A 24590-nucleotide genomic window follows, 5' to 3' on the forward strand; every position below is an offset into this window, starting at 1 on the left:
AGTATAATGATATAATCCACATTTGACCAAAATTGAGTTTAAATGGACATACGTGCATATTTTACAGTAACGGTGGTCGATACGTGTTCTTCCGATCATTAATTAGAATGGCCAAGTCGCGTTTCATATTGACAGATGAATACGCTCAGTTTATTAAATAGCCTACGTCTTAGTTTATTAAATACGCTTAGTTTATTTAATATTAATTATAAATTTATTAAATGTTTCTTGCAAACTATGAAGGGACAATGAATCAATACACTGACATGGTAATGCTAGACAGATACTTTGTTTGCACAGTCCTACCGTAATTTTGTCACTCCTAGACGTAGGCCTACGTCTGGCGTCGGGGGGAAACGTTTACCTCGATAAAGGAAAGTCATTGTCTCACCAGGCTATGTTTATTTGGCAATGTAACCTCACAGTGTTATTCGGCTATCCAGTGCTGAGCTTCGATGAAACTTCACGAGACCGGCGAGATGCTTCCACAGGGCGGGAGATACGCGGCGTGATTGACAGCTTTGACACCAAATGGATATACGTGAAAATCAGATGACATGATTTCACAACTTTTCATTGGCCATTTAGATTTGTGAAGCATACTGTATACGGAAATGAACCTGGACATTCAATCCGTCGAAAAATCTCAAAATCGGCAAAATGGACGTGGTTTTCATCGGACAGCGACGATATATATGTATATATATATATATATATATATATATATAATATATTTGAGTTTGTCTCATATTTAGATAATATGAATTAAGCAATCACACGAGTAATAAGTGCTGTTTTTGGCTATCGAGGGCAAATGCAATACTGATTTTATACAACAGTTCAGTAAATAAGAAGATAATGTGTTATTTTAGACACAATATTGTCTATTTTGTTCAATTTTGCTAATGAAAATTTAAAGACAAAGCAGAACTCCACGCAATGCAGTGTTTCATTTCCGAATTTGCATTTTGAACGAACTGAGTGAAATCAATGATTCAGCGGACCATTCATAAAAGACTTGTTGGACTTGAAGCGACCCCGCACAGAAAGATCAGTGTATGATATCAAAGTACGGCCAGAGCGATTCAAAAGCAAACAGAGCCATCTGCCCTCTAATCGCTCTTGCGGTACTTTACTACTTTGATGTCATACATGTCATCAGTCTGTGTAACGCTGCTTCAAATACAAGCCTGAAGAGAACCATTTACTTAACTCCTGAATGAATCAGACGTTTGAATGAATCGAACGAATGAATGAACGACTTAAGTCTAATTTTATTTAAATTAGACTCTAAATAAGAAATTTTTTTATTTACATACTAATTTTAAAAAAAATTAAAGGTATAGTTCACCCAAAAATGAAAATTCAGTCATCATTTACTCAACCTTATGGTCCAAAATTTAATGTGATATTGAATCGAATAAAATATTTCTTTCTGATGCTACTTTCTGTAATGTCTATTTGATGCTTTACACAATAATGCCTTCAAATGATCCTTTGGGGGTAATTTCGACCTGCGATTAAATTGCGACTAATTAGATTAATTAACTGCCACATCATGTAATTATTAGATTAAAATTTTTTTGCTTGACGGTCCTAAAATATATATATAGTACTATATGCCTTTGATTCACTAAAAAGAATCGGTTCAAAAGAGTCATTTATTTGTGAATTAGTCTACACTGGTTGTGCTATATGGCTTTGATTCACTAAAAATAAATTGGTTCATAAAGATTTTAAGAACCAATATTGAAATCAGTGTTGTTGATTTTTTTTTAACCCAACAATACTAGTAATTTAAATGTGCTGTTACGTTGTGCTAGCAGAGCTGTTTTGGTGAGTCTTTATGTATACTGTATGTTAGCAGTGTTCTGCTTCATAGTACTGGGAAAGTTGGAGTCTTGTTTACCAAAATGTGTCAGCGATGTGCTGTTGAGTTCTTTACGGATGTTCTAGTCAGGTTCTGTCAGAAATTGTCTCCCTGAAAGCTAATTATTTCTGTCCTTGAGATGTATTTGAGCATCCCCCTCCTTCAAGCGCTTAGCGTGTAATCAAGCCTCTTATCAAGCCTTTCTTGTTGTTCTCAGAGCTACTGTTTAGCCCGCTGCTATTCTGAGAAACAGGTGATTGAGAAGAAGTTTGAGAGGTGCTAGTAGTTCTTTAGAGACCTACAGAGAGCGGTCCCTCCGAGCTGGAAGCACCTTGGCCTTTGCTTTACCTCTGTCTGGCCATGAATGGCAGCGGCGTCTGAGGAAGCAGTTCCACTAGTGATGAGGCCATAACAACCTAATTACAAGCAGATTCTTTTTGTGTGTAATTACACTGCTAGCTCAGTTTTCATTGTTGACTAAAGGGGTTGTTTTGGCGTGAAAGAGCGCTTTCTTCTTCTCCCCACCCCTCGTTAGCCTTCTTTCTCTGTTTCTGCCTCTCTCATTCCACACAATTTATTACGCCAGCCAACAGATTCGACGGAAACCTCCCAGTATAGGACAATCTGTCATCTCAACATTATCAGCAAGCCACACCGCCTTCCATATTGTGCTACAAGAGCTTCAGCAAATTGCTATTTTTATGAGACATGATAAAGGAAATGCTACCTTATGTTCACATTTTTTACAGTCTGATGTTGGTGGGCGAAAACGGTTGCGATTTGCCAGCGAAAACATCATGTGTGGCACGAGCGACTGAGAGAGAGAGAGCGAGGGAGGGAGATTTAGGTTCAAAGATATATTTTCTCTTCTATGCATCACAGTCACACTCATCCTGCATTCCTCCAACATTTTAATTATGAAGTTTGATGGAATAAACAGCTGAATGGAAATTGCAAGGCCAGGAAGTTTGATTGTATAGAAGGTGACAAAGGTTGCAGTTAACTGTTTCGGGTACAGCGCAAGGTCACGGGTGAGTGTAAAATGCGAACACTGAAAACCTCCCAGTGAATGTGAAAGCCCACATAGAAAGAGAGAAAACCAGGTCTTGTTCTGGGTGTAGTCTGCATCTCTCCCTCCTTCTCTCAATCTGTCTCTCCTCCCCAGCCTTGTGCCTGCTTGACAGCCTGGGCAGCACCAAACTGACAGGCCCTCAAACTGCAGCCCAGAAAGCAAGCATTAATTAAGTCATTGCCGGACTGTAATTTCCTTGAGAAGTAAAAAATTCTCACACAAGAAAAGGTTACGGAGACCTTTTCTGTGTCAAAATTACCATGCGTCATGAATATTAATGCCCTTAATGAAGACAACCTTTGCTTCATCAAGAATGTACCAGAGCAGGTGCCATGCTGATAAACTCACTCGTCTGATACTCTCTCTCTCTTTCTCCCTCTCTTTCTCTCTTTGCATCTGCTGAAAATAGACAAGCCAAGATTTACTTGTTTAAATCAGCATCTCCCTTTGGGTTTGACTCACCTCATTCCCCCCCCCACATTTTTCCTCTTTCATTCACTTTTGAGAAGCTTGTCCTCTTTGGCGTTCACCTCTTTAAATATGCTGACTTTTAAAGGGGAAGTTGTTTGAGGTTTAGCGATAAGGAATATTTGTTAATAACAGGGTATTTTGTTAAACTTTTGGTAAATTTAATAAAGATAAACCCTCAGTGTTGGCTATTGGGGTTGACCAGTGTTATTGAATTTGTAGGTGACGTGTCTTATTTTCGCCAGTATTTTCTCTAAGTAGAATTATAAAAATAATGACTGTTTTCAGACTGGTTTCCTTGTTTTCCGTTCCCAAAAAAACATGTTTTTACAGTATATATTTTCAAGATTTTTTTTTTTTTTTTTGGGCCTTCTAATGCAAAAAAATATGTTACATAATGTAGTTAAACTGGCAAGAAAATACATTTTCAGTATTAAGTACATATGAGGATCTTTTCCAAAACGCTATACATGCATTTTAATAGTTTTCATGAAAATGACATTTTTTTACCTAGACCTATACATTTTGTTAATATTCAATTTATCCTGTTATCCTCAGTCTGAACATGTTAAACAATTATTGTTAAATGAAACAACAATTTTGTTGATTATAAATTCAAAGGTTTTTTTTTGTTTGTTTCAAAATCCATCCTTTTTTTTAGCCTTTTTGTATAAAAACATCTAGAATCTTAGTATTGGAAGGGTGACTATATGTTTTAAACAGTTTACTGAACAGCTTGATCGCCTGATACGATGTCACACACTTTTGCACACAAACACATACGAGGCGAGGCGAGGTGAGCCGAGACACCCTTATATTCAAACGGGAACCGAGCCGAGTTGGCGCTCCGGACTCCGGCCCCCAGGTGTAGGTCTTACTGGCTCATCCAGGCCATCAAAAGTGTTAACAGAGTTTAAAACACTCATTTTGAAGACTGAGCACAAACAAACTCCCTCACTTCAAAGAACCGCAATGTTAGATTGCATCGAACGCTCGCCGAATTCTGATTGGTCGAGAGACCATATCGCATTTAGGCTAAAAACAGGTTCGGCGCTTATAGCGGTTTGGAAAGAAACTGCATCTTGCAGTATATTTTAAACAAGGAAATATAGCGATTTGGCATGAAACATTGATGGAGCAGAGAATAGGTTCAGTACACAGCAAAATGGCATGACGAACTCATTTTTTTCTAATTTGGCGTTTATCGCATTTTGGAAAAGAGCTCTTCATATATACATACATACATATAGTTTTTTGACCATATGAGTGGCTTAGGATAATAACCTATGAGTGGCTTAGGATACCTAATACGTATGAAGAAGACATATTTTAACAGTGAATAAATTACACTTCACCTTTAAGGTCATTGTAGCTATTGGAGCTTGAACCACACAACATCCGAGAAAAATGACCAAAAGGCCATCTACTAGAAAAAGAGTAACCTGTTAACGGAGGTCCAAATGAACACAGTCTATACCACAAAGACTCAGAACAGACAGAAAGCTTCAATTCTGTCATCTCCTCCTCCCTCCATCTTTTCTCCACAATTATAACAAACGAATCCTGGCACAAACAAAGGTAGAGATCTGTTAACAAACTGCGACTTTAGTCCGACTGCGACTTCGGTGGGAGGCGGCTTTTCTTCTCCAGCTCACCGGCGATCCCCGGCCGTGCCTTTCATTTGACTCTCAGTGTGTGTCACATGTTAATTAGATAAACGTACACATGCGACTCGCCCATTATTCCACACGCCGACAACCAGAACAAAGTGGAGACTGGTGGGAGCACCGCTGATGAGAGAGATGAAAAAACACAACGCCATAGCAAGGGATGACAATTACCAATGGCTTTGAAGTTTTATTTATGAACTTCTCATAGTTCCCTCCTGTGGCTACATGTTAATGTATGATTCTGTGAATGCTTTTAGGACCTTTCCACCTTTTTTGAATTCATACTGAATAGTTTGTTTTGTCTTTGCTTGTTCTGTTTTAATATTTGCCTGGATGTAAATTAGGGCAGTTTTTGAGGTGATGTCGGTGTGTGTGGGGTCATTTTTCTTTGCTTTGTCTCTCAGAGACTATGGACCTTGGTCAACCCAGATGTCATATTTAATATGAAGAATAAAGAGGCTGTGAAGTTATTTACATTATGTATTATGTATTTTCACAAATGATGCTTTGATTTTTTTCCCACCTGTGGACATTTTTATATAGACATATTTTTGGTGTTTTGAGAAAGATTTTTACAAAACACATATATATGTGAATAATGTCTGAGTAAATAAATAGCTGCTGTGAATCTTTCTAAATGTTAAATCATTACTTCAGTGAATCATTGAATATGAACATCCCTGAATCATTCAATCAACCAATTCATTTAGAAATTAATCACAGTCATTGAATCATTCACCAAAACAACTGACAAGTGACTGTATTTATGAGTGAGTCATTTGAATCATTCACTCAACCGATTCATTCAGAAACAAAACAAGTGACTTTTTTATGAGCAAGTCATATGAATCATTGTCGTGGTCATGTCAGGCTCTCCAGTTACAACCACACAGCGCTCACTCTCTCGTAAGGGCGACAACGCCGTCGGCTTTCATTGCGGCTAGTTCTTTGACGTCGGGTTGATGTGTTGATGTGATACAACAATCTCACAATGAGCTGTGATACAACACTTTCACTCACGTTTTGGGACAGCTGACGGAAATGTCACTTGCCCATGTCTTTTTACGACTTTTCATTTTAAACATGCAAACAATTTTATATCATTCAGTAGTACTTGCATGCTCTTTGAGACAGTTTTCTTTGCGCTCATACCCATAGCGCGCAACATAAAGACGAGTTCCAAAGTGAGTTCTTTTTCGCGGCTTATTGTGCTTAAACATTCAAATATACACAAAATTTTGTGAAAATTTCCATCTTAGTGAGTATTCACATAAACAGTCATTATGTCTTAAGTGAATATAAACAGTTGAGAAAGAAAACACATGTGTAACAGTATATCAGATCTGTGACAGCATAGCCTGTCTGTCACTAAATAACTTGACTAAATATCTTTTATAACTTTAATTGTAAGGATTTATCTGTTTCATTTATACAGAGGAGACTATCCGGTGTTATTTTACATTTGATTACTGTATTCAATTTCTGTAATATTTTTGTATATGAATGCTACTGTTAGACCAAACTAAACTCAAGTACAAACATTGTGAGATCTAAACATCATTGGTTCTAGTGTGTCAAATGCACACTGGAGCTTTCGAGTTATTTAAATGATACGACTATATGTATGTGCGTTGATCAGTGTTAGAAGTAAATAAAAGTCTAAATTAGATCATTTGAATGATGCACTCACCTGTCAAACTCTTAATTCATTGTACAAGTCAGGATGGTCAAGCGACAGATGCTTGGCAAGGTTTGATGTGTTGCCTCCTACATGATTTAAAGCAACGTTTGCAGAGGTCTGTTGGTTTGCCTTTTTCATTAGTTTTATAAGCAAAATAATTCCACATTTCACTTTTACTGCCCTATTTATTAATTAGTTTTGGGCATGTTGAGTTAGATTTATCTGCTTTATTCATTTTGTCACATTTGCTGGTTTCAAGTCAGTTTGGTTAGCACATTGCCACTTCATATGGTGAACTCTTTATGCTCTCAAGTTTCGTACCCTGGCAGCCTCCAGTGGATGGAATGAGGAAGCGCTGCTTACCACCAACTGGCAAGGTCTCGAACCATCACTACGGCTGCATCTCTCTGTCTACAATGACACAATGGTGCTGGAGCGTTTCATTCAGTTATCTCTGCGTGTCACTCGATGTATGAGGAATTGTATTGAAGATCAATCTGCCCTCTTTTAACATCTGCCATCCAGTACAATCTTGCACTCCAGAACCAGGAGAGGAACCCATGCAAGTGGAAAATATGCAAATTACCCCAGCTGAGTGGCATTGTCAGCTGACCCACTGATTGTGCTTATATTGTGGTGCCAGTGGAAACGTTATTGACTCGTGTCCAGTTCGACCTCCATATCCCTTGGTGAGTTACATTACCTGTTCCAAAGCTATTTCGTCACTACTTACTGCTTCATATGTATCTGTTTAAATCATGGCTCTCTTGGACTTTATCTCCGAGGAACTCTATCGCCAACTCAAACTTGAGAAGAGGACAATTCAAACCACCTACCAAGCTGAAAAGCCATCTATCATTGTGTGGGTCCTGTCAAGCTGCAAGTTGGGTGCCCCCACATAGAAAACATCAAACTCCTGGTTTCTGGAGAAATCCACCGCCGGCATTTTGTTAGGGTGCCCAGGGCTTGAAAAGCATGATCCCATCCTTTCCTGAAAGAAGAGAGACATCTTGAAGTGGGGTTACCTTTGCTTCCTTGACTGTTTTCCCAGCCGTCCCAGTTCGTGTCTCCAGTGATCCAATACCGTCTACCGACAATTCATAAAGAATTACAGCACCATCGCGCTCCTCTCAAATCCCTCCTGAAAGGCAAGCACAGGTCTCTGTCCTGGAGTCCCGAAGCCAACCAGTCTTTTTAACTCCTCAAACATGCCTTTACCACACCTCCCTTCCTCACTCATCCAGATCCCAAGAAACCTTTTGTAGTGGAAGTTGACACCTCAACCATCAGAGTGGGAGCCGTATTATCCCAGCAGCAGAGGAAGCCTTCCCGTCTCCAACCATGTGCCTTTTTCTTCAAGAAACTTATTCTGGCAGAGCAGAATTTTATTAGGAATCTGTTGGCCATAAAATTGGCTCTTGAAGAATAGAGTCACTGGATGGAGGTAGCTTGTCTCTATTCTGGTGGCCAGGGATGGCACAGGATATCAAAAGGTTCATTGAAGGTTGTTAGGAGTGTGCCATGTCAAAGACCCCTCACCACTTACCATCAGGCAAACTTCTCCCACTTCCTGTCCCCAATCGACCCTGGTCACACCTAGGAGTGGACTTCATAACTGATCTGCCCCCATTGGATGGACACTAGAGGTCTGAAACCCGAACCTGACCCGAAACCCGCAAGTTCTTCGGGGCCCGTTGGGCTCGGTCGGGTTCGGGTTAAGGTTTCTTGAATAGCTTTGGGTTTGTGTCAGGTTCGGGTCTGTAACTGAGAAAAAATATATAGGCTGTTATATAAGTCTTGCATGCCGTCTTCTGCGTTGTGCTCGAAAGAGCGGGCGAGAGTGGGAGCACATTTATAATTCACGTATTAATTGTTTTGCGCATGTGATTCTGCTCTCACACACTCTTTCGGCACACAACACTCAAACCTCTGACTATGAGTGTGATAAGGCAAACAATTACTGAGGGAAAACTTGTGCCAAATGATGCAGGGAAAGCAGCACAACGAATTCTACCGAATAACAGGTGAGCCAAGGGATAGCACAATTATACACAAGCCACTTCACGAGTTCACACTTACAAATCAGATAGTAAGTAGTATGCGTAGTAGTATGCATATTTGGCGTGCTGTCCGAGGAGAGGGCTCCGAGCTCGGTATTTTGGCCTGAACCCAAAGTACTCCCCATGTATTCTGGTTAGGAAAGTAACCAGGCGAGTGTGAGGAGACGGGGTGGTGGAGGGATGCTGTAAAACTGTCGAGGAATATGGATGTGTCTATATATATATGCTTTCACTCATAATGATGGGGTAGACATGTTGATTACTGATTGCTAACAGCTGGCTGAAATGACGTGATGATTAGTCAGATTATTTGAACGTTGCTCCTCCCGAATTTTGTTAATAAAACATCATGAAATGAGCCAAGTCCATTTGTAAATCAAATAGCCGCGTTTCTCTTGCGTCTCTCAGAAATCAGCTTTGTCAAGAGCAGGCTACTATCACCTAAAACATTACATCATTCACATTTTGTATTATTTTATTAGATATGTGTATTTAAATGTTTAAAACATCATATGAAATGATAGGCTACATGACTGAGTGCAAACTATATGAATAAAAATGAAGCACGATAGCATGTCACATGGCCTCTGTGCGACTTTTCTATTACTTAGCCTGATTTTTCTGTTTATTTAAACGTATTACGATATGATCTTATCATTCCACCAATAAATATCTCAGCAGTTACGTGCAGTGTAGGTCTTACAAAGCTGTCTTGGCTTATGATAGCAAGAATGGTACATCTCTATACCGACGGATTTTGGGTTCAGGTCGGGTTCGGGTTAAACTTTAACAGTACCATTCGGGTTTGGGTCGGGTCGGGTCAAACGATCTCGGGTATGGGTCGGGTTCGTGCAGACCTCTAATGGACACACGTGCATCTTAGTCATTGTTGTCCATTTAAAAGAGGACTCTGCTACAAGAGATCTTTCACTTCCTGAGAACCTTATGCAATGGCCACCAGAACTCCTGGAACTGCTTTCTTGCCTGGGCAGACTATGCCCAAAACTGCCCTTGCCAGCCAACAACCGGCTTACCACCAATTCAGTGCGTACTCTGCTTTCAGCCCCCTCTATTCTCTTGGTCAGTAGAGCCTTCGGAAGTTCCATCCATCACACACTGGTTCCAGGAGAGTGAGAAGGTCTTGGGACTCATCTCACCTGTTTATCCTGACAGTGGTTCATACAATCAACCAATTGTTTCAAAAACACTGCTTTGTTCAGGTACAAGACACTTACCCCCTGGTTTCACAGACAAACCTTAAGATAGTCCTAGACTAAAATGCATGTTTGAGCAGCTGAAAGTAACTTGCACTGACAAATCTTAAAATATGTTAGAGCTGTTGTTTTGTCTCAAGATGCACACCAGTAATGTTTTTTTTCTAGTGTGCTTTTATAAAAGCAACTTAAATATCCTAATTGAACTAAGGCTTAATCCTGGCTTAGGCTAAGCCCTGTCTGTGAAACCGAACCATAGTGTATTTATGAGTGAGTGAGTCATTTGAATCATTTACTCAATTGATTTATTCAAAAACACTGATTCATTCAGGTGCAAAACATATGACTGTATTGTTTAATGTGTATATACTGTATATATTCATATCTGATATTTTGGCTTCAGACCCAAATGTTAGAAAATATATATCAGCACTCTCGGAATGCTGCATGTCCAACCAGATTAGAGAATTGCAAGTAACTGTTGTATAATTTGTATTGACAGTGTATTGCCATAATTGAAATCACAAGCAGCACTTTCAGCAGACCTCTCCTGAAAGAGACGTGGCCCATGAGAGCAGAGATGAGCTTTGATTGAGCTCCGTCCCTCAGTCCGGTGTAAAAGGCCTCAGTTCTGTTTACTGTTCTGGCCTGCTGAGCACACGAGTGAGGGCCCTCACCTCAGCTTCAAGCTCTGAGGGGAAAAAAAGTGACATTTGAGGGGCACTTTACAAAACTCGCTCTGCAAAAGATCTTCTGTATCACCTAAAGAGCCTTTGTCAGTCATTGGAAAGCTGTCACCTGGCAGGGAGATACAGCCAGGCGACCGGATGACAGGTTGGAATTAATGAGAAGAGTATGACAGCAGCTGAAGCAGAGATGGGGGGGGTAAAAGAGGGAAAGAGAGAGAGAGAGAGAGAGAGAGACTTAGAAAAGGGGTAGAATGGAAAAGAATGGCATGGAGGTCTTTGTTTCTTATAAAGAAATATGCTGAAGGGGTTGTGGACCTGCTGCCGCCATAACACAGAAACGAGGGATGAGAAAGAGGGCAGAGAGAGGATAGAAAGAAGAGAGAGATTGCAGTGGTTAATGATAATGGGTTACAGTGTTTCTGGTACAATATTAGTGTGTTGTATTCCTCCTGGGAATTGGAATTAAAGATTCTAATGTCAGTCAAAGTTTCCAAATTCCTACATTTTTATACATTTTGAATTCTCCAGTTGAAGGGATAGCTCATCCAAAAATGAAAACTGTCATTTTTTCTCAGCTCATTTCTAAATCTGAATGATTTTTTTTCTTCTTTTTCGCACTTTTAGCTTCTTTTTTAGCACAAACAATACTTTTTTGAAGAATATCCTGTCCAATGAGTAAATGAGAACAATGATCATAAACGTGATTGACATGAACTGTGATCCATATTTCAAAACTTCTGAAGCAATATGATAACTTGGGCAAAGACAGACCTTTCAATCATTATTCACTAAAAATTTCAACAGCCACGCTTGTTTCCCATTGCACATTCATGAGAGTTCATGAAAGAGTGTCAGTATCTCCGATTCATGAGTGAATCAGTCAGATCTTTTCGAAGAATCAGCTGATTCATTATGTAATTCATTCACGAATTGCTCTGATCTGGTTCTTGAGTTAACATCTTACTGCATTGAAAGACTATCAGTGACTTACTGGTTTTATTTATTTATTTATTTTTTATTGCACAAAAGTGTCATATGGCTTCAGATGACTTGGAATATAGATATAAATGCAATGGACTACGTTTACGTTATTTTTATGATACTCTTGTGTCTTTTTTTAAAACTTGAAAGCTCCAGTCCTCAGTCATTGTAACTGCATAGAAATAGAACAACTAGCAAGTTGCTCAAAGTTCCTTCTATTGTGTTCTACAGAAGAAAAAAAAGTAATATGGGTTTGAAACAACATGCGAATGAGTAAATGATGACAGAATTTTCATTTTGTATGAAATAATCCTTTAAGAACCCAGTTTTCCTGAGGTCTGAGGTAGTAATAATCTAATTTCTGCACTGTCGTTCTTCAGGGCGCCATTCACGAAGCACAACTTGTCAGTCTAAAAAGCGGCGGAAGCTCTTTTCAAAGCCTGACACTCTTTAAATCTAATCAATCCCAAATCGTGTTTCAGCATCCATATAAATGCCTCAAACAGGTTCTCTGTTTAAAAAGCAATCAGTGCATCAAGCAGAAACAGTGCGGCCTGCGTTTCTGCGTGTGCGAGTGTGCGTTCGCAAGTGTGTTTGTATTGTTGTAACAATTTGTGTAATACGGATGGGAACACACCTCTCCAAAACAGTAAATGAGTTCTGTCAATGTTTGCGCATCTCAATTAATCAGGGGGAACAATGGCCAGTGGGGCTGGGGGCTGTCAGGGACGGTTTGTTGGCGACACGTCAAAAAGAGACACTGCAGGCTGAAAGACATCTCCACTTTCTCTGGCTCTCAGATTCCTGAAGTCTTTATTTGAGCATGTGTCTAAAATTAAGTGTTAAAATTAAATGAAAGTGAATTAAAATTTACCCTATATACTTTTCTAATACACATTTTTTATTGTATTGTTCTTGTCACAATGAGTGTTATTCCAAAGGGGGGAAAAACAGTTTAAAATATTTTATCTGAAATTGTGAGTGATTGTTGTGGACAATGGGGGACCTTGAAGTCAATAATGTTGAGATCCACTACTATAAAGGAGTAGGTGTGCCACCTAAAATGTAGGAATAAATTATCTTCTTAATTGTAATTGAATTAAAAATAAATAAATTACTTTTTAAATAATTGACAGATTAATAGACATATTTTAAATAGTTTAATTAACGTTTTAACACTTTCCCTGCCATTGACAGAATTTTCCGACATTTATGACTACCCCGCTATTGATGGAATTTTCCGGAAATCCATGTTTTCACTGTTATATGGTGTTATTACGCATATCCTGAAAGAATACAGAATCTCCAGATCAAAACACAGGCGAAGAAGAAGCAGAAACAAGCTATAGAAGCATTGATTATGTATTGGAGTACTTGGTGTACAATACACAATGACGGTAACATTTGATGGATTGTTTTTGAGTATGAATGTGTCATTTTGAGTAGAAATGAACTCCATATGTCACAAAATGGCAAGTTACTAAGCCTAACAACAAAAGCAATGATAAAACAGTGTAAATACAGCTGGAAAACAGCAACAAATCAACCTCATTAATTATTAAAGGCACAGTGCATGATGGGAACACCAGTATCAGAAAAGTTGAGTAGGTTTTACTTAATTTTATAACGTTGATAAGCATGAATTGAGTACTAATATAGAATTTACTTTGTTGTTTTTTTTAATTCTTTCCTGAACTAACCTTTTCATGTAGAAATTCCATTTGTTTTTTCTGTAGTATTTACTTCACCACAGAATAATTTTTATCAGTGCATAAGCAACTAACTTTTGACTCCTCACTGACGTGCCACTCAAAGTATATGCAAGCCGGACTCTCATTGGACAGTATGACAGAACGTGTCACCATGATAGCAACATCTTTATTTGCGTTAAACTTTAGAGCTCCTTTGTTCGGCTTTATGCAGGTTATTTATGTAAAAAATTAAATCCTAAATTTGGATAAATCTCAGTGGTATGCATGCTTTGCAGATACATTTAGGTGTATATCAAATATTGCTATGATTGAATACAAAACTCTCACTTATTTCTAGGAAACACAAGCACTGAACATACATGTGAGGCTCATTCTTCCGAATACAACAGAAAGTGTCACTTTTAGAACCCCACCACTCGACGACAAAGGAAATTGTCAGGTATGTAACAAGCTATCGAGACTAAACACTTTTTGTTTTCATCACATCTTGAGATTTGTCAAATTGGATCTCGTTACACTAATTAAAATACCTAGGGGATGGAGACTTAACCATGTCAGCAAGACAGAGAGAAGGAGAAAAAAGAAGGAGAAGAGGAGATAAAGATAAATGGCGCATCAGAAACCAATTATCACAGGAAGCAGATTAAAACGGTTTCGCATTTTCACACACAAAAGAGAATGCGAGTCACTTTTTACTGATTACACCTTCCGTCTCTCTCTCCTCATTCGTTAACGTGTTTGTTAAATCCCCTCTTGTGTTCATTAGCTTCTTCGTTTAGATGCTGCCGACATTTGTTCTCTCACCACTGATTGTCCAACAAGATCTGCCTCCTACCAGTTTAAAGGCAGAGAGATCCTGTTAGCAGTTATTCAGTTCGGCTCTGGGCCTCAGCAGAGATCACACATTGTGGTGACACCAGCGAAACTGATAAAGCTATCTGTCAGTGGAACCTGAGGAACCAGATTTAGCAAGTACTTACGACATGTTAAAATATTTTCATGAATAACAATTATATGCCAAAATATCACTTCTGTTGCATGTTTTCTCCTCCTCTCTCTCTGTCTTCAGTTTACTTTATCTTCATCTTCTACTGCAGTATTTGTCATTACAGTACTCTCTAATATAAGCACTTTCTTGTATCCATTTTTTTTGGGGGGGGGGGCATATTTATATAAGCAGTATAGAGATAGCAGAAAATTTATGGTGAGAAAGGGATTGATGAGCAGGATTCGAACCTGCATCACCCACATGAGAACCACAGCTCAATGATAGTGCACCACTAGAACATGTACAGTTAGCATTTCATATTCGTAAAATAAACCAGATAGAGATTATACATCTGCTTCATAAAGGGCAGCTGTCATTATATGACAATAAAGAAAGAATGGAGTAAAATGAGAGACATGCTAATTGGTTACTCGACCTCAGAAGGGTCTGATTGACCAATCCGAATAAAGAATTCCAGAGTGCCTTTGCTAACATTCTTCCTCTCATTATTATTTTTTATTATTATTCATCACCAAATAATTGTTTATTTAAAGTAACAGTAGCAAAACTGAAGGGAACCTGCACTTGCAGTTAATGTAGTCAAGATACTCAGCTAAGAGAAGCATCCTAGAATAATGGAGACTCTTTCTGGAGTGCTTACCTGAGTGGCCTGCCTTTGAAGTCCTCAGCTGGTGCCAATGTGGGGCCCTCTTTTAATTTGTGACAGATTGACTCTATTTTCTGTTGCGATGAACTGTTACGGCGAGAGAGAGATCGAGAGAGAAGTTTCATTTTGATGTACAATCCAGGGCTCCAGACTGTGACAAATGCTACAAAAAATGTGTGGCAATAATGTAAAGTCTAGTTAGTTGAGACAACTTTGTACACGCCCATATAAACTGCTTCATCAGATATCATCTTGTCATAGTTCGAGCCAATGTTTCTTGCACACCGAACAACAAACTCAGCATGAGCCATGATGACTGATTCACAAACGACTTTTAATGAGTTAATTTTAATGAGTCGGTCAAAAAGCGGTTCACTCAGTCAGTTCCTTAATTCACAATCGAATCGACTCCCTCACTGAACCGCAAATCATTTTCAGTTATGTTTGATTCAAAATGAAGTGGGAACAGTTTCTGCATATCGTATAGACTACTTTAAGTTTGTGACTGGTTGGTCATATAACAGTGTGAGACATATGACCAACAGTGTGATTAAAGACACAGTGAGGCTCAGTGAGGCCTGCATAGCCAGCAATGACACTTCCTCTCTCAAGATCCATTAAAACATATTTAAATCAGTTCATGTGAGTACAGTGGTTCAATATTAATATCATAAAGCGACGAGAATATTTTTGGTGCCCCAAAAAACAAAATAACGACTTATATAGTGATGGCCGATTTCAAAACACTGCTTCATTAAGCATCGGAGCGTTATGAATCTTTTGGGTCGAATCATGATTCGGATCGCATGTCAAACCGCCATACTGCTGAAATCACGTGACTTTGGCGCTCCGAACCGCTGATTCGACACAAAAGATTCATAAAGCTCCGAAGCTTCATGAAGCAATGTTTTATATTCTCATCACTTCATAATATTAATATTGAACCACTGTACTCACATGAACTGATTTAAATATGTTTTTATTACATTTATTCCAGCTATGCAGGCCTCAATGAGCCATCGGATTTCAACAAAAATATCTTAATTTGCGTTCCGAAGATTAACGAAGGTCTCACGGGTGTGTAACGGCATGAGAGTGAGTAATAAATTATTTTCATTTTTGGGTGAACTAACCCTTTAAAGGTGCCCTAGAATTGAATTTACCTTGGCATAGTTAAATAACAAGAGTTCAGTACATGGAAATGACATACAGTGAGTCTCAAACTCCATTGTTTCCTCCTTCTTATATAAATCTCATTTGTTTAAAATACCTCCGAAGAACAGGTGAATCTCAACATAACACCAACTGTTACGTAACAGTTGGGATCATTAATATGTATTCCCCCAATATTTGCATATGCCAGCCCATGTTCAAGGCATTAGATAAGGGCAGCCAGTATTAACGTCTGGATCTGTGCACAGCTGAATCATCAGACTAGGGAAGGAAGCAAGAACAATAGTGAAAAATGGCAGATGGAGCAATAATAACTGACATGATCCATGATAACATGATATTTTTAGTGATATTTGTAAATTGTCTTTCTAAATGTTTCGTTAGCATGTTGCTAATGTACTGTTAAATGTGGTTAAAGTTACCATCGTTTCTTACTGTATTCACAGAGACAAGAGCCGTCATTATTTTCATTATTAAACACTTGCAGTCTGTATAATTCATAAACACAACTTCATTCTTTATAAATCTCTCCAACAGTGTAGCATTAGCCGTTAGCCACGGAGTATAGCCTCAAACTCATTCAGAATCAAATGTAAACATCCAAATAAATACAATACTCACATAATCCAATGTATGCATGCAGCTTGCATGACGAACACTTTGTAAAGATCCATTTTGAGGGTTATATTAGCTGTGTGAACTTTGTTTATGCAATGATAGAGTCGAGAGCTCGGGAGGCGGCGGAGAGCGCGAGCAATTAAAGGGGCCGCAGCCTGAATCGGTGCATTTCTAATTATGCCCCAAAATAGGCAGTTAAAAAAATTAATTAAAAAAAAATCTATGGGGTATTTTGAGCTGAAACTTCACAGACACATTCAGGGGACACTTTAGACTTATATTACATCTTTTAAAAAAACGTTCGATGGCACCTTTAATAATGATATTCTAAAAACACTTTAACAGAACTTTAACAGAAACCTTGTTTGGATAACACTGGAACTATAATCTCCACAAGATTTTACTGTTTTTATTTAAATAAGCGTAATATTATTACAAAAAAAGAGTGACAGCATCAAATTGGAACAAAGCCTATACATAATACATGTAGGAAAACATCCTAGTTTATAAGAAGTTTTTGTAAAGAATTTGTTTTTATTCACCAAGGAGTCATTAAATCAATTAAAAGGGACAGTAAAGACAATTGTAATTTATTCCATCACAGTAAAAACTTTTGAACGGTAGTGTAATTCAAATCATGTAGTTTATATACTAAATTGTTAAAAGCTAAAGTAAGAAGCTATGCAGCCAATTAACTGAAACACTTCTAAACAACTTTCTTTATCGAGCGATTTTGTCAACTATCATAGTCATTTGACTCCTAATGTTTCATTTTAGGAGTCAGTAACTTCCTTGTCATTTTTAAAGGGGAAAAATGAGATAATTCAGATCCCTCCATTCAACACAGAAGCAGAAAAGGCCAGGAATATCAGAGCTAGAGATAGCCACCAACTGTTAGAAGTGGGATCAAAGAGATGGAGAAAAAGTGTATGAAAAATGTGGGGAGGATGGGGAGACATGGCTGGGAGGGGAAATCCTCATCCTCTTGTCCCCATGGCCTGATTCTGGCCTGTGGATGACCTCTCATTACACCCTCTCTTGCGTCCACTTACTATCTCTCTCCACACGTTGCCATGGAGAATAGGATCTAACTCATACCACACTTACCCCTCTCTCTCTCTCTCTTATATTCACTCTCTTTTTTTGCACTATAGAGTGGGGCCATAAAAGCAACCGCGCCCTGGGCTCCCCGTCTCCTATTGGTAAAAAAAAAATCGACCTGATCTCACACTGTCGTGCGGTGACAGCCTTTGATCGCCCCACTGTTTCTCTCTCGTTTAGGCTCCGTGTGGACAAATGATTAGATACAGATGCTCAGCTGAACTACATGGGGGAGCATGACCGTTAAATGTGTTTGTTTAAGGCCGTGTTTTGCATATTGTGTGTGGGGAGACGAGATGATAAAAAGAGGGAGGATCTGAAACATCATTACAGAACTATATGAACCTGGGCAGGGACTGAGAAAGCCAATGGATTTGGTTATTCGTCATTTAGCAGATGCTTGTTGTCCAAAGTGATTTACAGTAAATGTAAAGGAGCACTCCTCTAATAGCCCTCTACCACCAAAAGCCTGTAGGGCCCTATGAAATCTGTTTTACTGTTTTACATTTGTGCTGGTTCTTGCGCCAATAATTTGATGCATTTAAAAGCTTAAACAAAAAGCTGCTTTGGAAGGATACATTCCAAGGTAGGAAGGCATCAAGGCTTGTCCGAATCCAATGTTAGCTTCACTTCCTGTCTTCTGAGAAAGCCTTCATCTGATGGATTTTTGAAGGCCGCATAGATGTATCCTTTGCTGCCTTTGATATCCCACAATCCTGTGCTTGACATTCTGTGACAGTTGAGCTAAAACATAAAGATGGCATCTGAAAGTTGTGGTTGGTGGTCAGTTTGTGTGTGTTGCTATTTTGCTGTAGATCATTAAACCATTAGGCTGCCTCAAAAGGCAGTCAAAAATCAGTTTTGTGAGGTACCTTCATGTGCAAAAACAAAGTCATTGCCTGATAAGGCAGCGACGCAACAAGTCATCTGCCTAAGTTTTCAGACACAGCCATTGTTTGAGTATTTTAATGAGATTACAAGCTTTGAGAGCATGTTTTAACACCTATAAAGTTATTTGATTTAGTGTCTTTAAGCCATCTTAAGCAGCTTTTAATGCAATCCGTCAAATGCAAAGTCATGCCAATCAGTTCACACATATGATATTTGCAAAACAAATAAATGGTTGGCATATAGGAAAATAGCCTTTGTGCAATTCAACATTTGCGATCAGATATCATTTTCCTAAAGTTTTGATAAGGTTTAGCCTGTGATTGTATGAAAATGTGTGCTCCAGGACCAGTGTTGGGAGTAACTACTGTACCTGTAGTTAAAAATTGACTAACTAGACTGTTTTTTTCAGTAGTGTGACATTAGTTTGGTAGAAATGGTATTGTGTGACAAAATGGATCATGGCTCTTTTTTGTCAGTCATATTGTCTTGCATCAAAATATCTTCTTTTATGTTCCACAAAAGAACGGCAGAATTTTCATTTTCGGGTGAATTATCATTCATTCATTCATTCATTCATTCATTCATTCATTCATTCATTCATTTATTTATTTATTTATTTATTTATTTATTTATTTATTTATACCAGATAATAACTGCTCTAATTACAGAAAAGGTTACAATACCGTTCAAAAGTTTGGGGTAATATTTTAAAATATTTTAAATGTTTTTGATAGATATTTCTTATGCTCACCAAGACTGCAATCATTTGATCATACTACAGCAAAAACAGTAATCATGTTAAAATATTAGTACAATTTCAAATGTTTTCCATTTTAATTAATTTGAAAATTTCATCACTGTAATGACAAAGCTGAATTTTCAGCATCATTACAGTGTCACATGATCCTTCAGAAATAATTCTAATATGCTGATTTGGTCAAGAAACATTTCTTATTATTATCAATGTTGAAAACAATTGTGTTTCTAATATTATTGTGGTATTGTCAGGATACTTTGATGAATAGAAGGTAAAAACTGAATTTATTTTAAATAGAAATGGAATGCATCCTTACCGAAGAGAAGTATTAATTTCTTCACAAAAAAAAAACTTTACTGACCCCAAAATTTTGAACAGTAGGATATATATTCAAAAAACATATTGCTGTCCTTTATAGCGTCAGTGTGGCTTGCTAGTTTGTAGCTTGTTGGGTTGCAAACTACTTTTTCAAACAAACAAACAAACAAACAAAAACTACTTCAGCTTGTAGCATTTTTAGTCTTAGCTTCTCTGACAATGTCTAACTTCTGGGAACAATTTTGTCTCCAAACTGTAGTTAAATAAAGCTCTATTCATGTACACACACACACACACAGAGAGAGAGAGTGGCACTCAGAAGACTAAAGAAAGGTCTGATAAAAGGTTGTACTACAAAGAGTGCAGGTAAAAAGCTAAAATATATGGCCAGTAGTTCACTCTAAGCAGAAATTAATTACGTAACCTATTGCAGAGTGCTTCAAAAGTTCACTGTGCATGAAAAAATTACTATGTGCTACCTTCACCTTTATGGGATCGTAAAAATTATACTGTTGTACTTAATTTTTTTAATAAAGTGACAGAACATTTATTAAGACTGGCATATGTTGATAATCTAAGGAGCAGGCATCAAGTCTTAAAACGCAGTCTGAGGCTGGTCTAGTGTCGCTTTTCAAAGGTCAATAATATTTTTATAATACACCTTTAATGGTTTCTCTTCTTCTTGTCAGGGACTTCCTCAGGATGCAGAGTAGGGCACAGAAATGAAAAGTACAATCGTTAAATGATCTTCGAAATGAGGAAAGTGTAAAATATGACCCAGATATAATATGGCAGTGCTCAAAGTAATATACAACGTGGTGTGTGTGTATGTGTGAAATTATGATGTCTAGCAAAGGAATGGAAGGTCTGTATTGTGATGAGATGAGGTTTGGTGTAGATCAGAGCTCGACCCGTGTCCTGTGGGATTTGAGCGTCCTAGTGTCATCTGAGGAACGAGTACAAACTACACTTGTTGTTGGGTGACTCAATAAGATGCAAGATTGGGAAATCCTCTGTATGCCATATGAGATCACAGCATCAGAGACTGTTTACATGTTGTTTAATCTATGTCTGTATTGTACAGTGTACAAACTGGTTGAAAATGTGCTCTTTGGCAAAGCACAATCTAGGTTTTGTAACTCTAAATCTACACTCTTAAAAATGCTGGGTTAAAAAAAAAACAATTTGGGTTGAAAATGGACAAACCCAGCGAATGGATTGTTTTAACCCAGCAGTTGGGTTAAATGTTTGCCCAACCTGCTGGGTAGTTTTAATATTGTTTAAAAATTACTGTATTGCTTGCTTAAAATGAACCAAAAATATGTTTAATAAATTCACATTTATGAATAATAGTTAAACAATAAACATGTATTACAAACCCGATTCCAAAAAAGTTGGGACACTGTACAAATTGTGAATAAAAACAGAATGCAATGATGTGGAAGTTTCAAATTTCAATATTTTATTCAGAATACAACATAGATGACATATCAAATGTTTAAACTGAGAAAATCTATCATTTTAAGGGAAAAATAAGTTGATTTTAAATTTCATGGCATCAACACATCTCAAAAAAGTTGAGACAAGGCCATGTTTACCACTGTGTGGCATCCCCTCTTCTTTTTATAACAGTCTGCAAATGTCTGGGGACTGAGGAGACAAGTTGCTCAAGTTTAGGAATAGGAACGTTGTCCCATTCTTGTCTAATACAGGCTTCTAGTGCTCAACTGTCTTAGGTCTTCTTTGTCGCATCTTCCTCTTTATGATGCACCAAATGTTTTCTATGGGTGAAAGATCTGGACTGCATGCTGGCCATTTCAGAACCCGGATCCTTCTTCTACGCAGCCATGATGTTGTGATTGATTCAGTATGTGGTCTGGCATTGTCATGTGGGAAAATGCAAGGTCTTCCCTGAAAGAGACGACGTCTGGATGGGAGCATATGTTGTTCTAGAACTTGGATATACCTTTCAGCATTGATGGTGCCTTTCCAGATTTGTAAGCTGCCCATGCCACACCCACTCATGCAACCCCATACCATCAGAGATGCAGGCTTCTGAACTGAGCGCTGATAACAACTTGAGTTGTCCTTGTCCTCTTTAGTCCGGATGACATGCGTCCCAGTTTTCCAAAAAGAACTTCAAATTTTGATTCGTCTGACCACAGAACAGTTTTCCACTTTGTCACAATCCATTTTAAATGAGCCTTGTCCCAGAGAAAATGCCTGTGCTTCTGGATCATGTTTAGATATGGCTTCTTTTTTGACCTATAGAGTTTTAGCCGGCAACGGCAAATGGCACGGTGGATTGTGTTCACCAACACAATGAAGTATTCCTGAGCCCATGTTGTGATTTCCATTACAGTAGCATTCCTGTATGTGATGCAGTGCCGTCTAAGGGCCCGAATATCACGGGCATCCAGTATGGTTTTCCGGCCTTGACCCTTACGCACAGAGATTGTTCCAGCTTCTCTGAATCTTTGGATGATATTATGCACTGTAGATGATGATAACTTCAAACTCTTTGCAATTTTTCTCTGAGAAACTCCTTTCTGATATTGCTCCACTATTTTTCGCCACAGCATTGGGGGAATTGGTGATCCTCTGCCCATCTTGACTTCTGAGAGACACTGCCACTCTGAGAGGCTCTTTTTATACCCAATCATGTTGCCAATTGACCTAATAATACTTTCAACATTTGATATGTTATCTATATTCTATTGTGAATAAAATATAAGTTGTTTCCTCTAGTTATAATGTGTGTGATTTTTAATTTCCAACCTATTTTGTGTTCATTTTAAGCCAGCCATATAGTCATTTTTAAACAGTAGTTGGGTTAAATAAAACTGCCCTGCACATTGGTCAAACATTTAACCCAACTTGGATTGTTTTTAACCCAGCATTTTTAGAGTGTAGGTTTTGCAAACTCTGAATTAGTTTTAAGCTTAAAGGGATAGTCCAAAATGTAAAATTCTGTCATCATTTACACTTGTCGTTCCAAACAACTAACTCTCTTCCATGGAAAAAAAAGTGATATTTTGAACAATATTCATAGAACAAAAGCATATAGTGAGCAGACGCTGTCAGTGTCCATAAAAGTGGTCCATACGCCTTACATTATATATTCTTCTGAAGCCAAATTGTTGTAATTCTGTGAAAATGTTTCCATCCGCTGTAGCTCTCAAATCTCATTCGCACTTTAAAACTGTGCAGACTCGATGTGTGGAGACATGTCGTGCCAGGTTTAATGCCAATGATGTAAAATATCTCATAACCTGAGTTGGAATATGTGTACATTACTGTTTAAAAGTTTGCGGTCAGTAAGATTTTTTGGTAACACTTTGCACAACACATATTCACTATTAACTATGACTTCTGCCTCAATAAACTCTTAATTTACTGCTTATTAATAGTTAGTAAGGTAGTTGTTGCGTTTAAGTTTAGGTATGGATTTAGGGATGTAGAATATGGTCGTGCAGAATGAGGCATTAATATGTGCTTTATAAGTACTAATAAACAGCCAATATGCAAGCTAATAAGCAACTAGTTAAAAGTGAGTTATTAAAGTTATTTAAAATAAATGCTGTTTTTTGATCATTCTATTTTTCATAGAATCCTGAAAAAAAGTATTAGTTTCCACAAAAATATTAAGCAGCACAACTGTTTTGAAAATTTATAATAATAAGAAATGTTTCTTGAGCAGCAAATCAGCATATTAGAATGATTTCTGAAGAATCATGTGACACAAAAGACTGGAGTAATGATGCTGAAAATTCAGCTTTGCCATCACAGGAATAAATTATGTTTTAAAATACATAAAAATGGAAAACAGTTATTTGAAATTTTTTTTAGCTTTTATTGCATTTTTAAAATGCCGCATTGTGGAGCATAAGATACTTCTTTTAATTGCATTGAAAAAACCTACCAACCCAAAAGTGTGAATGACACTGAAACATTTCTATACCAAATGCCATGTGTATTGAGTCTTATTTTTATTGTTCTTTCATGAATATGAATAGTCAAGTCACCTTTATTTATATAGCGCTTTATACAATACAGATTATTTCAAAGCAGCTTTACAGTGAAAATAATGATTCAATGATGTGAACAAGACAATAGTAATCAGTCTTTAATCAGTTGAAAGTTCAGTGTTGATTCAGAATATGCAAATTTGGAATATGCATATTTTTATTTGTTTCTATTTCGGTTATTTATGTATTGTTGTTGAAATACGTATTGTCGTGCAGCACAATTTCAGGTTGGCTGAGAAAACATTTTTACTGTGTGGAGGAAAAATATTTTACCTCATAAAACTGGGATGCTACAGGTGAAAAGCATTAGAAAGTGTCAAATATTCAATGAAAACTCAATGAATGTGGAGACATTGCGATCACACTCCTCTAAAATATTTAATAACATGGCTCGGCTGAGGTTGGATTGTTATTTGTGCATGAGCAGAGACGTGTTTAGCACAGAGCAGTTTAGATGCAGCGCAGCCCCTACAGCCGAATGAAGCCCTGCGCCCACAGACATGCCTGACTCTCCCATCAGGCCTTGCTGCCTGCGTCTGACAACACTCCAGCCTGTTAAGGTCAAGACCAACAGAGTGTCAGCGAGGATGATGATGATGTATTTTTTGACTCCCTCGTTTTTTCCTCCTGTC

General features: G+C 37.9%; 1 protein-coding gene across 8 annotated transcripts in view; it reads left to right on the forward strand.

The window, feature by feature from the left end:
• tshz1 (teashirt zinc finger homeobox 1) overlaps positions 1 to 24590 on the forward strand; it is a 324830-nt gene that overhangs the window by 243108 nt on the left and 57132 nt on the right. For all 8 annotated transcript variants that reach the window (XM_048202353.1, XM_048202349.1, XM_048202351.1 and 5 more), the window contains one exon: positions 13755 to 13856. The gene's annotated coding sequence lies outside the window, so the exon portion shown is untranslated. The remainder of the gene's footprint in view (positions 1 to 13754; positions 13857 to 24590) is intronic.

This window comes from Megalobrama amblycephala, linkage group LG9 (assembly GCF_018812025.1).
Source record: "Megalobrama amblycephala isolate DHTTF-2021 linkage group LG9, ASM1881202v1, whole genome shotgun sequence".
Taxonomy (NCBI): Eukaryota; Metazoa; Chordata; class Actinopteri; order Cypriniformes; family Xenocyprididae; genus Megalobrama; species Megalobrama amblycephala.